The sequence below is a fragment of the Haemaphysalis longicornis genome, unplaced genomic scaffold, assembly GCF_048455015.1.
Source record: "Haemaphysalis longicornis isolate Haplotype H1 unplaced genomic scaffold, Haemaphysalis longicornis Haplotype H1 scaffold_1, whole genome shotgun sequence".
Taxonomy (NCBI): Eukaryota; Metazoa; Arthropoda; class Arachnida; order Ixodida; family Ixodidae; genus Haemaphysalis; species Haemaphysalis longicornis.
The window spans coordinates 255,369,244-255,381,319 of NW_027526203.1; positions in this window are offsets into that span (position 1 = coordinate 255,369,244).

Below are 12,076 nucleotides of genomic sequence, written 5' to 3' on the forward strand. Positions count from 1 at the left end.
GAAGTACGCATCCGTTGTACAGGAAACGGTCAGGTGGCTCCAGCGGGCCTCGTAGAGTAACAAGGCACGTACGGCCGGAGCCCATGTACCGAACAAGGAGCACCTGGTGGGTAGCGCACCGGATGCCACACCGGAGGTCTTCTGGATTTTCTGCTGGGTCCACGCCGGAAACGACATAGCGCCTGATGCCAGTTCCTGATAGCAGGCACGCTTGTATAGACAGGCTCTTTTCAGGCGTGAGAGGAATACAATCCAGGGAGCACAATCGTTGGACAGCCTCAAGAGATGGCAACCATACTGATATTGAGTTGGTGAGATTGTGGTACGCGTAGCTGGTAAAACCAGATGTTCCTAGGCAGCAGACGAGCGTCTGTTGCAATGTCTTCGTTGGAAGCGAGGAAATGTTGAAGCGCTCCCGAGGCTTGATTGCAACCTTGTACGTCGAGGGTTCGTGCACCTCGGGAACCGCCGGTCGCTCTGTGGGGTGGAGGGGCAGCCGCTGACGTAGCTTGTTCACCCAACGGTGGGAGTGACGGGTTTGTGGCTGGTGTACACACCCGCTTGGCTGCAGGCGCAGTTGTGTCCACTGTCGGGACTGCGGGTGCTGTTGGTCCGACAGGCGCTTCGGTAGACTGGACGGGTCAGCCGGAGGTAGTGGGAGCGGTGGCGTTACCTCCATTGGTAGTGAGCCGTCGAGTGCCATGTCAGTAGCGGCGTCTGTAGCAGTGGGCGTCGCCAGCAGATTCGTGGATAGAGCTACGCCTAGCTTCTCCGACGTGTGCGACATAGCCGCACGGCGCCGAACACGGCAGTGGTACACCGACTGGGCTGCTAGGCCTAGCGACCGGTGAGCTGGATCCAACGCAGCGGACGGCCCCGAGGGGTCATCCTGTTGCTTGCCGACGGACCGTGGAGGGGCCAGGGATGTCGCAGCGTCGATAGAGAGCAGTGGATGCAGTCAACCAACGGAATTATACTTGTTCAGGCGAAAACAACGAGCATAGGAAGAACACGAAGCAACCGCTCCTTATTCGTCGTCGTCGTCCTCCCGCTCGGCGCCCATGGGCAACGAGCAGAAGCATAGGCGTGCGCAGAGTTCTCGATTAGGAGGGGCAAAGTCGTACCGCTGCGCCCCCCCCACCCCCTTTACAGCAACTCCCGACCTCTTCCCACTGAAGGCCTAGCGGTCCGAACGCAGTGCGAAGAGGAATGGTTAAAAAAATTTTATACTTTAATATTTTTACACATACAAAATATTTCTGAACAGAAATTTTTACTTTAATGTGTTACTTTGGCAAAATATGGGCCAATTTGGCGCCCCCTTCAGATGATTAGGGGGGGGGGGGGGCGGCCGCCCCCCTTGCCCCCCCTGTGCGCACGCCTATGAGCAGAAGCGCGCGTCATTGTAACAGGCTTCTGGCTTCATATCCCCGCAGGGTGTCATACAGGTAGTTTTGGGTGAACTTAGTAAGTATTTGGCATATTATATAGTTTGCATTGAATCTTATCGATATATCAACACTTCACCCTCAGCCACCACTGCCGCCAACTATAAACACAACTTCCTCTCTCTAGATCTCCAAGCTGCTCTGCAGCATAATTTAGCCGTGCAACTATTGTACAACATAAATAAAATAAACAACACGACTACTAGCCGTGCAACTATTGTACAACATAAATAAAATAAACAACACGATTCCTGGGAGCGTCATATAAGGACTTATTATGCGTCCGCCGTTCGCCAACCAGACAAGCTTTCGCTTTTGCGCTGCTTAGTTTGATGTTGCCGACAAAGAGACATCAGTAATAGACTGAACTCTTGGCTGGAGTGAGTGAGTGAACAACTTTACTTCGCCGGAGTCAGGGATGGGGGAAGAAGGAAGGCGGAATCCTCTTCAGTTGCCCCCCCCCCCTTCCCCTCCGATTGGTTGGGAAAGGGACATTCAGGGAGGTCGTAGTCACTGTGAAAATCGCCGAGGCCAGCCCACGTAACACTTCGAGCTGCGTATGCCGCAGTATGACCGCAGCAACGGTGGAGGTGGAACTAATACCATCTGCGGCACAGGCAAGTTTCAATGGCCCATTTTACTTTAGAAAGAAGGTAGAACAATTTTTTGCACTACTCCAAAGTAGGTGTACAGAAAGAGCTCAGCATAGCAAAATTACGAGATATCTTGTCTCCTTTAAAGTGCTCCACTCACAAGCTGCTAGTCTGGCTCATTTATTAGCTACATTTAAACAAAATAATGCGTAAATTAGTGGTAAACCCGCCCGCGCGATGCCTACATAGCGCAGTCAAGGCAAGGCAGCAGCCGCGCCGGGCCCGCAGTGATCGCCATGGCGCGCACACTCCAGAGAGGCAGAAAGGCGGCCCGCGCGCCGCGACCGCTGAGTGCGAGAGTACGTTTCCCCCTCGCCAGATGGAACGGTCTATAGACACCTGCCCATGCTACCCCCAAGCGCAATGAAGCAGCTCAAGACGTCGTTTACGAATTAATTGATTTGATGGCAGGGTTTAACGTGACGAAGCTGCACCTGGGCTATAAGGGGCGCCATAGTGCAGGGCTCCGGATTAGTTTTGATTACCTGGGGATCTTCAACGTGCGCCGAAACCTCTACACACAGGCGTTTTTGCTTTTCACCCCCATCATAAGAGTCACGAATAATTATTACAGCGGGCTATGGTTAAAGACCACGACAGAGTAGTACAAGGCCTGCAAAGCTCCCTTCAGCCGCTCAGTACACAGGAATCCAGGTGAATTGCCTTTACGAACGTTGCAAGTTCAGGCACCTACAGAAGCGCCTCACGAGAGAACAACCTTTCACGGTCAGAAGCCCCCCTCTTCCCCCCTCCAAAAAATAATACTCCCGGCCAATTCACCCCAATACTTTTGCGCACCAACTACCTACCCGTCGCTCTCGCACCACTGTTCTCAACCCGGTGACCTGGTGGTTCGTAACCTGGTACCGCACATCATGTGGTTGTGGGAGTGCTAGCGAACTCAAGACTCTACTCCAATCCCCAACCCATCTATTGAGCTGTGTATGGCTACCCTGGCCAGTGCTGATGCCGACATCCAGTACCAATTCGTCAAGAGGGCGACGATTGCCAGCAGCAGCCTGTTTATTCCGGAAAAAGGAGGGCTGCCACACAGAGGGGCGCGTAATAACGCACTCTTGCACATTTAAGTAAAATTTTATTCAATGAATCAATGCCCAGGAGGCTGTGGAAGATAATTAACGAACATCAGTCCGAACAATCACCTGGTCTGTAGACGGCACTCGGGCGACTATTTGTAAATAATTTTCCCATCTTGGATGCGAATATCGTGACCAGCTTCATCAGACAGCTAAATTAGGGGTGGTTACCCGGGAACAGCCATTTTGAGCTGAATCTTCGGTGATCCGTGGGATCCGAGGCTCAGCCAGCTACGAATGGTGACGCGTGGAACGGGTTCGGTGAGCCGGTGCTTGGTAGTGCGCGCGACGAGCAGACAAGCAGGGCCATGAAGTTCAGATAGTGAACTGCGAAGTGAGCTCGAGAGGGATCCTGTTTACGGTGCAGACAGGGCTGAGAATTTCCTCGCGCGCGTGGTTCCCCGTCATTACCTGTGCTGCCTAGCGGACGCTCTTCAGCCGGGCCTGGTTGTGTATGGAGGCAACATCCACGATAAGCTTGCAAAGGACTCCTTTCTAGCCCTGGAATGCCATGGAGTCGGTGGCTGATGGACTCGGGGCACCTCCTTTCGCCGATGCTGGCCAGGACAGCCACTGATCGACCTCGCGACCGTCCTTTTCGGGGAGTAGATCTTTTCTGTGGTTTGTGGAGAAGAATGCTACCGAAGGCGTCGAGGCTGTTCTTTTGGCCGTCTTCATGAACACCATGACTTGGCAGCAAGGTCCTCGTGGTAGTCGGGGGCTTCTTGGTTCCGTCGTCGAAGAGGACACCTTCGCTGTTTTGAATGATCGCGTCTGGCGTTTTCGTCAAAGATCCGCGGCTGATCTCTTTTTGCTCTCCGACTGGTCGATGCCTACACTCGTGTACGACGTACATTGCGTACCTGCGAACGCACATCGTCTTTCCACGGAATGCAATCTCGCGCAGAATCACAACTATCGTGTCGGGTTTTTTCCAAGGGTTAGGCAATGATGGTGATGATGATATTCTCCAAAGGCCAGCGCGTGTGCATGAAAGTGGATTTGCCATGCTCAACCATGCACTGCGCTGAACACGCAGCTGTACATGGCCTGGCTATTCGAAGTGAGGAGATCCTTGCGGGAACCTGGGACGACTGACGGAAAAATTCCAGTGCACCACACGAGCTCTCACACACCTGTGTGGTTCAAACATACTTGGTGACCTAACTCTAACTCGCCGAGAGGCAGTTGTCCTGCGGAGGCTACGCGTAGGAATGGCCGTTACGCCGTCTGTAACTTCCTTATAGCCATCGCAGTACCGCGGCTAATACGGCTCCACCTGTTCGTTCTGCGACGCCGCCATACAGGAAGCAGAAGTCAGTGTGAAGCATCTGCTCTGGACCAGCCAGGGACTGCATCATGTACGACTACCCCACCTTAGTTGAACCGGCCTCCACCATGGTGGCCGCGCAGACCTCCAGCGCTGGGTTCACAAACCGTTTCGTTGACAACTCCTGGATTTTATACACAAATTCAACTTGTTCGTGTCTGTGAACTCGTTTGTCGTTTTGATACAGGGCAAACTTTAGAATTAAGAGAAAGTGAGCAGATTGTATTGAGAGTTGTCCATTAGCGTATAAACGTTTCCTAGTCAGCACAGCCAGCCGTTATCTGAGCTTGCTATGGGGTTACATCACAGCAGAAACCTACCTAAAGCACACACAACCACCCGAACTGCAATAAATAACAGCCAAAACGCACCCAAAAAGGGTGAAACAATGCAATTGCAAAAATGTCGTACGTAAATGCTTGCGGCAGCTAGCTCAGCCAGCCCTTCGCTGACATATAAGGGGAGTCGAAACCAATCTAAAGCGGGCAAAATCACCAAAATTAAAAAAAAAAAGTTCAGGTGGGCTTGCGCTCACGCGCAAGACTTGAAAGGCGAAGCTGTTGTAGGTGAGCATTGCCGGACACATAGGTAGTTAAATTTCAGTATCATTATTTATTCGGGCAGTTGCAGGGCTAGTACTCGTCGTATGCATCGAAGAGGTCTTCGTCTTCTCCGCGGCGAGTGGTGGATGTATAGTCATCCTGAGCATTGTAGACTTCCACCAGCTTAACTGTCGACGCTTGTACTAAGTCGCGCAAGGTTTGAACCATAGCGAGAATTTTTTTATACGTGAGCACTGAAGGACACATCACCACGTATTTGTACAAGTTCGAAATTGTTTATTTACATGTTCCGTCGTCGCTTTGCACTGTGCTAGTACTAGTCATCGTCATATGCATCGATATCGTCGTGTTCCTCATGTCAATCATTACAGGCGCGGTAGCGTTTGACGACACTGCGGGAGTTCTTTTTTTTTTCTTTTTCGTCACCATAATGTTATGGAACGGGACGCGGACGCGAGGCCATGGCTGAGCCGGACCGAGGTTTATTAACTTCTTTCTCCGCTCTCCGATAGTGATGACAGTTGCCGTTTAGCCGCCTTTGTCCTCTTCGGTGTAGCGCTGCGCCTAATAAATAGGTACATCGCCATCCTGCTGTATGCACCTCCGCTTACTAAGACGCAACACTGGTGGAGGAGCAGGGTTTTCTGATGCCTGGATCCCTTTCCCGCGCCAGCCCAGAAAGGGAGTGTTTCATCGAAAGTTGGCGCCAGCTAGGACTCTCTCCTGAATTACCGTGCCTTTCCAACGTCCGAAAGCACTGCGCGAGCCGGGCACTGCGCGGTTGCCGCGAGGCACGCGCTCACGAACGAGCGGCATTTTATCGCTCCTCGTGGTTTTTGCCCGTTTTCTTTCGTTTCTCTCTTTTTTTTTTTCCGAAGCCACTGCGCGTGCTTGGGACGGTCGGCGGTCAGGCACCGATTGTACGCTCCCGATTTATTAAAACGCCAGGATTAGCTTCCGTAGCGCTTCGCGGCTTCGCCTCGCCAAATTGCCCATTTTAAATGTACATGCTGAAAGAGCTTCTGCAAAGATTACGGTTGTAAACAAAGAACGGCATCGAATCAATGAAGAAAGGAAATTATATGTGTGTTTACTGCACTTAGTTCAAGTCAAAGGCTGCCAAGAATAGCGGTCGGGCAGCCCGCGCATGCGCAGGTCGATACTGAAAAAGGTCCATACAAGGACTCACAAGAGTGAAATTTGGGGATTCAAGGGGGGTGTCCAGAAAAACTAGGGGGGGTCTACACACCCCCTAGGGGGGGTTTAGGGCGGTAGCACCGAAGTTGCGGCTTTTACAACAGCTCCTCTGCTAAAAATGGGAACCGACCCAACAGGAAGCAACCATGGCATTTAAAAATATTCACCAGAAACAGCTGAAACCGACCTAAAAGAGGCAAAATCACAGGAACGTGCAAAAAACAGTAGCTGAAACTGACCTAAAGGTAAAGAAACCACCAGAAATTCAATTTATATTGCACAAAGGTGTCGTAAACAAATTATATGCGTGATGAAAATATCAATCTTCAAAACTATTAAAAAAAGAAAAAAAAAACAGTGCAAACTGGATTATAACTCGGGTTTGGTTGTTTGCTACGCAGGAGCAGAACGTCTACACAACGAAACGATTTTTTTTTTCTTTGCTGGATGGCGAACTTGCAGTTATTACAGACTACAAAAGTTATCGGTCGTTCAAGAAGATGCACATCACTTCAGCTAAAATAAAGAGTCGGTCAAAACTCCGGCAAGCAGACATGCACACGCGTCAAATAGATGCAGCCATTCTGGTGGGTCACCTTGCGCCACATAAATTCTTAGCACCAACGCAACCTGCTCCCAAAAAATGAACTTCGTTGGGCGAGAAGATTCCGTATCCGCTCAGTCATACGGCGCTCCTGCAAGCTATTGGCGGTGAGCACGACCACAGGCGGCGCTGCGAACCGCGCCTCCGTAACCTCCGTGACGTCGGCTTAGGGATTCTCGCATTTGTCGTCTGCTTCACTCAAGCTCTCTCTCCCTGCTGTTTCTTTGCGCTCGGTTGACGTCTGTTGCTTGTCCGCACCAGCTTTGACATGTGCGTAACTTTTTATTATAATAATAGACATAAAATCACATACACTATAGCTCAAGGCGTGAGTTAAAGTGCATTTTTGGATACCGCCACGGCAGAAACATTGCCGGCGTCACGCCATTCCTTGCGAAGCCCGTCCTTTCGGGGCGCGAAGAGTCGGAGCTAGGGGTCAGCTTCTGTATTAAGCAATCTTTCGAACAAAGGGAACGGCCAGCTGATAATAACCGACAACAGCGAAATTGCAAGACCAAAACAAATACCAGGCCTTCAGGGCTATCGGCTTTGGCAGGAGGCATTAGGATTCCCGATAATCGTATGTAAGGTAAGAGTTTTTGCAACCTTGCCGAATTCTCGAAAGTATTGTATCACATCACTTTACGTTGTCATGGCATAAAAGTATGCCGACATGCATTATGGGGCTGCAAGAACTGTAGGTTGAGTTCCGAATAACCCACTGTGTATCGGCGCGTGCTGGTTTTATACCAGGCTTTTAACCAGTATGGAGGTTTATTGAGCAAAACGAGTCACGTCTACGGTAAAGATACAGTAAAACTATGTTCAGACCTGGAGGGATATTTCAGTACATTCTCCACAGCCATGTCTTCCCAGTATTCAGATTTGCGTTATATGAAAACTGCACTCAATAGGAGGAGGAGGAGAAAACTCCATTTAACAGCAAAATGGGGTTGATTAGTGGTCCGGGTCCTCATTCCAGGACAAATAAGTAAGAACAATTTTTTTTTCCAATTCATAGATCGTCATCCCGGGTTTGTTCTTTACGCCTGGAAGAGTTGAAAAGATTTCAAGAGAGCTCCTTGGAAATATTCATCGGTTTCGATTCCTGGAATATGTGCACGTATATTATTTATTGCGTTCGTTAGCGAGTATGTCAAACCATGTCATAATTTTCCGGGTTGAGAGTCAGTTCGTTATGATAACAATGGTTACTATAAAAATTCGGAGCATAAAAGCCGCCTTCGAGTACTCTGGACAACGTTTCCTGGTGCGCGATCGTGATGGGGTAGCAAAAACCTTCTCATTTTATTTGTATGTGAATAAACAACGCATCTGCGGATATGCATTTTCTTGCAAGTAGCCATAACGGAAGCCAATTTGTGAAGGGAATGTATGCCATGCATAAAGCCTGAAGAAAGTATCCTCACGATCTTAGTGAGCCTCCCAAACATCCCCAAACCTACTAATAAGACGTTGGTGTCGGTTAATTATTATAAGAATTAATGCGTTGGGCACAGAAAAAAAAAACATTTATCTGATACAAGTCAACAACAGCGAAAAATAGAAGACAGCCGCTTTATTCCCTCCATTGCGATGCGCGTGTACGTAGCACTAGACTGTTGAGTCGTCATAAGAGCGTCTCAAAAATATTGTAGGGAAGCCAACACATTTTGAATACTTATCTGTGCGCTGAACCTCGCGAATAAGCTAGAAAGGACGGGTTGAACACGAGCTTCTTGCCGATGCTCTGAAGAAAGTTGTTCTTTATCTCCTCGTGTGTTGCAAACTTGTTGGGGATACAGCTTAAAATTATTGAGACATGTCAGAAGCTTGCAAAAATGACTGAATTACTAAAAAAATACGCTTTTTAATGCACTAAAGTATCAAAGCGGACGATTCTGAGCACAGGCACTGCTGTCCCTCACAAACGGAGTGTAGCAGACGACGGAGGCACGAGTCCCTAAGCCTACATCAGAGCCAGGGAGCGCCACTCAAACATCTCACCGCCAATACAATCCCATCACAACAAATATATCACAGGGCCCTCCAGCAGCATCTCGAAAAGGCAAGAACTGGTTTAAATGGTATAATGTCCATGTCCTTTTTAACCGTTCGTTCACCCATAAGAAAAAATTCCGGTTGATCCCTCTTTCATAGGAATCGGTAAAACACGAAAGTGAAAGGTGCTTCAAAGTCCACAGGAGCAGTTGAATGTTAAAGGAACTTCCTTCATGTGCGAAGGGTTCGAGAGCCTGACCCCTCCAGAGGAAGTGACGCCGACACGCAAGAAAAAAAAAAACCGGTTTATTCCGGGTCAACAAAATAAAAAATGACATGCACAGAAACAGCATCTTAAAACACAAGGGTCATGGGAACAACGGCACAGCGGAGTGTGCCTCGATTCACGCGCGTCCCCCGTACACGAAGGCGCTGGCATCGAGACGCCACCTGTCGGCGCTCATTGGCGTCATGATGCGCTACTTCGCTTCGTCTCCCCTAGACGGCAGCACCATCTGAATGAGTCATAGCGAAGGACATAAGGCGCATAAACCATAAACCAAAGGACATAAGGACATAAACCAAACCAACGGGCGTCCTTAAGTAAAGGAACGCGGGCGCTGCCGGTTAATTACGTATATTGAGAGACGTCGGCCAGGAGTCGTGGTGAAGCGTTTATTGCAAGGCAACGGTGCAACCGGCTTTGGTGTGAGACCAGCCAAGACGGAGCCCGAAACGAACGCGCTCGTCGGCGAGGTGATGATGGTAATGGGAGTGTTCCTGGTTGGTTCAAGTTGTAATGAGATTGACCAGTGCAGGACACGATATCCGATAGGACTGAGTAACTGTGCTCACACTATTTCCCCCCCGGGCGGCGAGGCGGCCACCTGGCTGAAAGTCAAAGGGATGGAGAACGGTAGACGAGCGGCTTCATACGTGACACGTGCACAATCTCCACGCCGCGACACCGGCGGTCGTGACAGCACAAGTAGGAGCTACTAAATAGTTCACTGGAGAGGTACGCTGAAGAACTTTGTAGGGGCCAATAAAGCGGGGCATAAACTTTTCGCACAGTCCTGGCGCACGGAGAGGCGTCGAAAGCAGCACTTCATCTCCCGTTTGAAAGGAGACATCTCGGTGAGCTGCGTCATAGCGAGATTTTCGGTCGTTCTGGCATGACTCAGTGCTCAATCGGGCGGGGTTCCGACAATGCGCTAGCCGGGAAACAAAATGGTCCGGTGCGTTGTCTGTTGTAGATAAGGGGCAGGAAAAGAAAGAGGAGTCCAGAACAGAAGGGGGGTGGCGGCCATAAACAAGATAAAACGGTGAAAATCCGGTGGTACTTTGAACGGCGGTATTGTAGGTGTAGGTTACGAAGGGAAGGATAACGTCCCAATTCTTGTGGTCGGGGTCGATGTAGCAGGAAATCATATCGGAGAGGGTACGGGTGGAATCGTTCTGTCAATCCATTCGTCTGAGGGTGATAGCTTGAAGTTGTTTTATGGGCAGTACCGGCCGATCGAAGGACTTCCGCAAGGACTGCCGAAAGGAATGTTCTGCCATGACAACTTAGAAGAGTGCCAGGAGGTCCATGGCGCAAAAAGATAGCTCGGAGGAAAAAATCTGCCACCTCGGAAGCGCACCCCGTACAGAGAGGGGCAGTTTCCGCATACCTGGTCAAATGGTCTACAGCGGTCACGATCCACCGATGACCAGTCGGCGTCAGAGGAAGAGGTCCATACAAGTCGATGCCAACAATGTCAAATGGAGCAGGAGGACAAGGAAGAGGTTGTAGAGGTTGTAACAAGGACAAGGACAAGGACAAGGAAGAGGAAGAGGTTGTAAACGCCCAACCTCGGCCTGTAGAGGTCCAACCTCGGCCTGTAGAGGCCGAGGTTGGGCGTTTACGGAATTGGCACGAAGGGCATGACGCAACATATTTAGCGACGCTGGCCGAAAGGCGCGGCCAAAAGAACCGGCTTTTGATTCGGTCGTAAGTCTTGTGGAAAACAAGATGTCCAGCTGTCGGGTCGTCATGGAAAACTTTTAAGATCTGGTTCCGAAGGCAGCGAGGGGTGACTGGAACCCATCTGTCGCCGGTGGGATGATAGTTGAGGCGGTAAAGAGCTCCACCATTCAGAAGACAAAATTTGTTTAGTCTTCGGCGGGAACGTCCGTTGGATGGTAATTCTGAACCTTCCAGTTGGTCAATGAGTGGTCGGCAGAACGTGTCGTCGCGTTGTAAAGATAGAAGGTTAGAAGGGAGAGCTTGTCCAGTGATGTACAGACGTGCCATTGGCAATGCTGTTGCGGAATCGGAAGAGGCTAAAGTATCTGGTGGGGATGACTGTGGACAACGGGACAGAGCGTCAGCATCCTTGTGGGTTATGCCGGACTTGTAAGTGACAGAGAAGTCATACTCCTGCAAACGCAGAATCCAGCGGCCAAGACGTCCCGATACATTTTTATGCGACGATAACCAACAAAGGGCGTGATGGTCCGTTACAATCGAGAAATGCCGCCCGTACAAGTAGGGTCGAAATTTTTGCACAGCCCAGACAACGGCAAGGCACTCTTTTTCTGTTATGGTATAGTTCTTTTCAGCAGGGGACAAAGTGCGGCTCGCGTAGGCGACAACACGTTCCGAGGAGGCATCGGTACGTTGGAGAAGAACAGCACCAAGACCGTGCCCACTGGCGTCGGTATGAAGAACGGTGGGGGCGGCCTCGTCAAAATGGCATAGTACAGGTCCAGAGGTGAGTGCCTCTTTTAGGGTTTTGAAAGCTGTTTCACAGTCTTCAGTCCAGGGAAATGAGGTCCCGGATGAGAGCAGCTTGTTAAGTGGAGAAGCTATTGTTGCAAAATTACGAATGAATCGTCGAAAGTAGGAAGCCAGTCCAAGAAAACTACGGAGTTCTTTTTGACTAAGAGGCCGGGGAAAATTAGGAACTGCATTATTCTTATCAGGGTCGGGACGGATTCCGTCCTTGCTAACAACATGACCCAAGACTTTTATGGAAGTACTGGCGAAGTGGCATTTTTTTGTGTTGAGCTGAAGATTGGCTTGGGCTAGACAGGTCAGTACTTTGTCCAAACGTTGAAGATGTTCCGTGAAAGTGGCAGAAAAAATAACAATGTCATCAAGATAACAAAGACAGGTCTTCCATTTCAAGCCACGAAGGA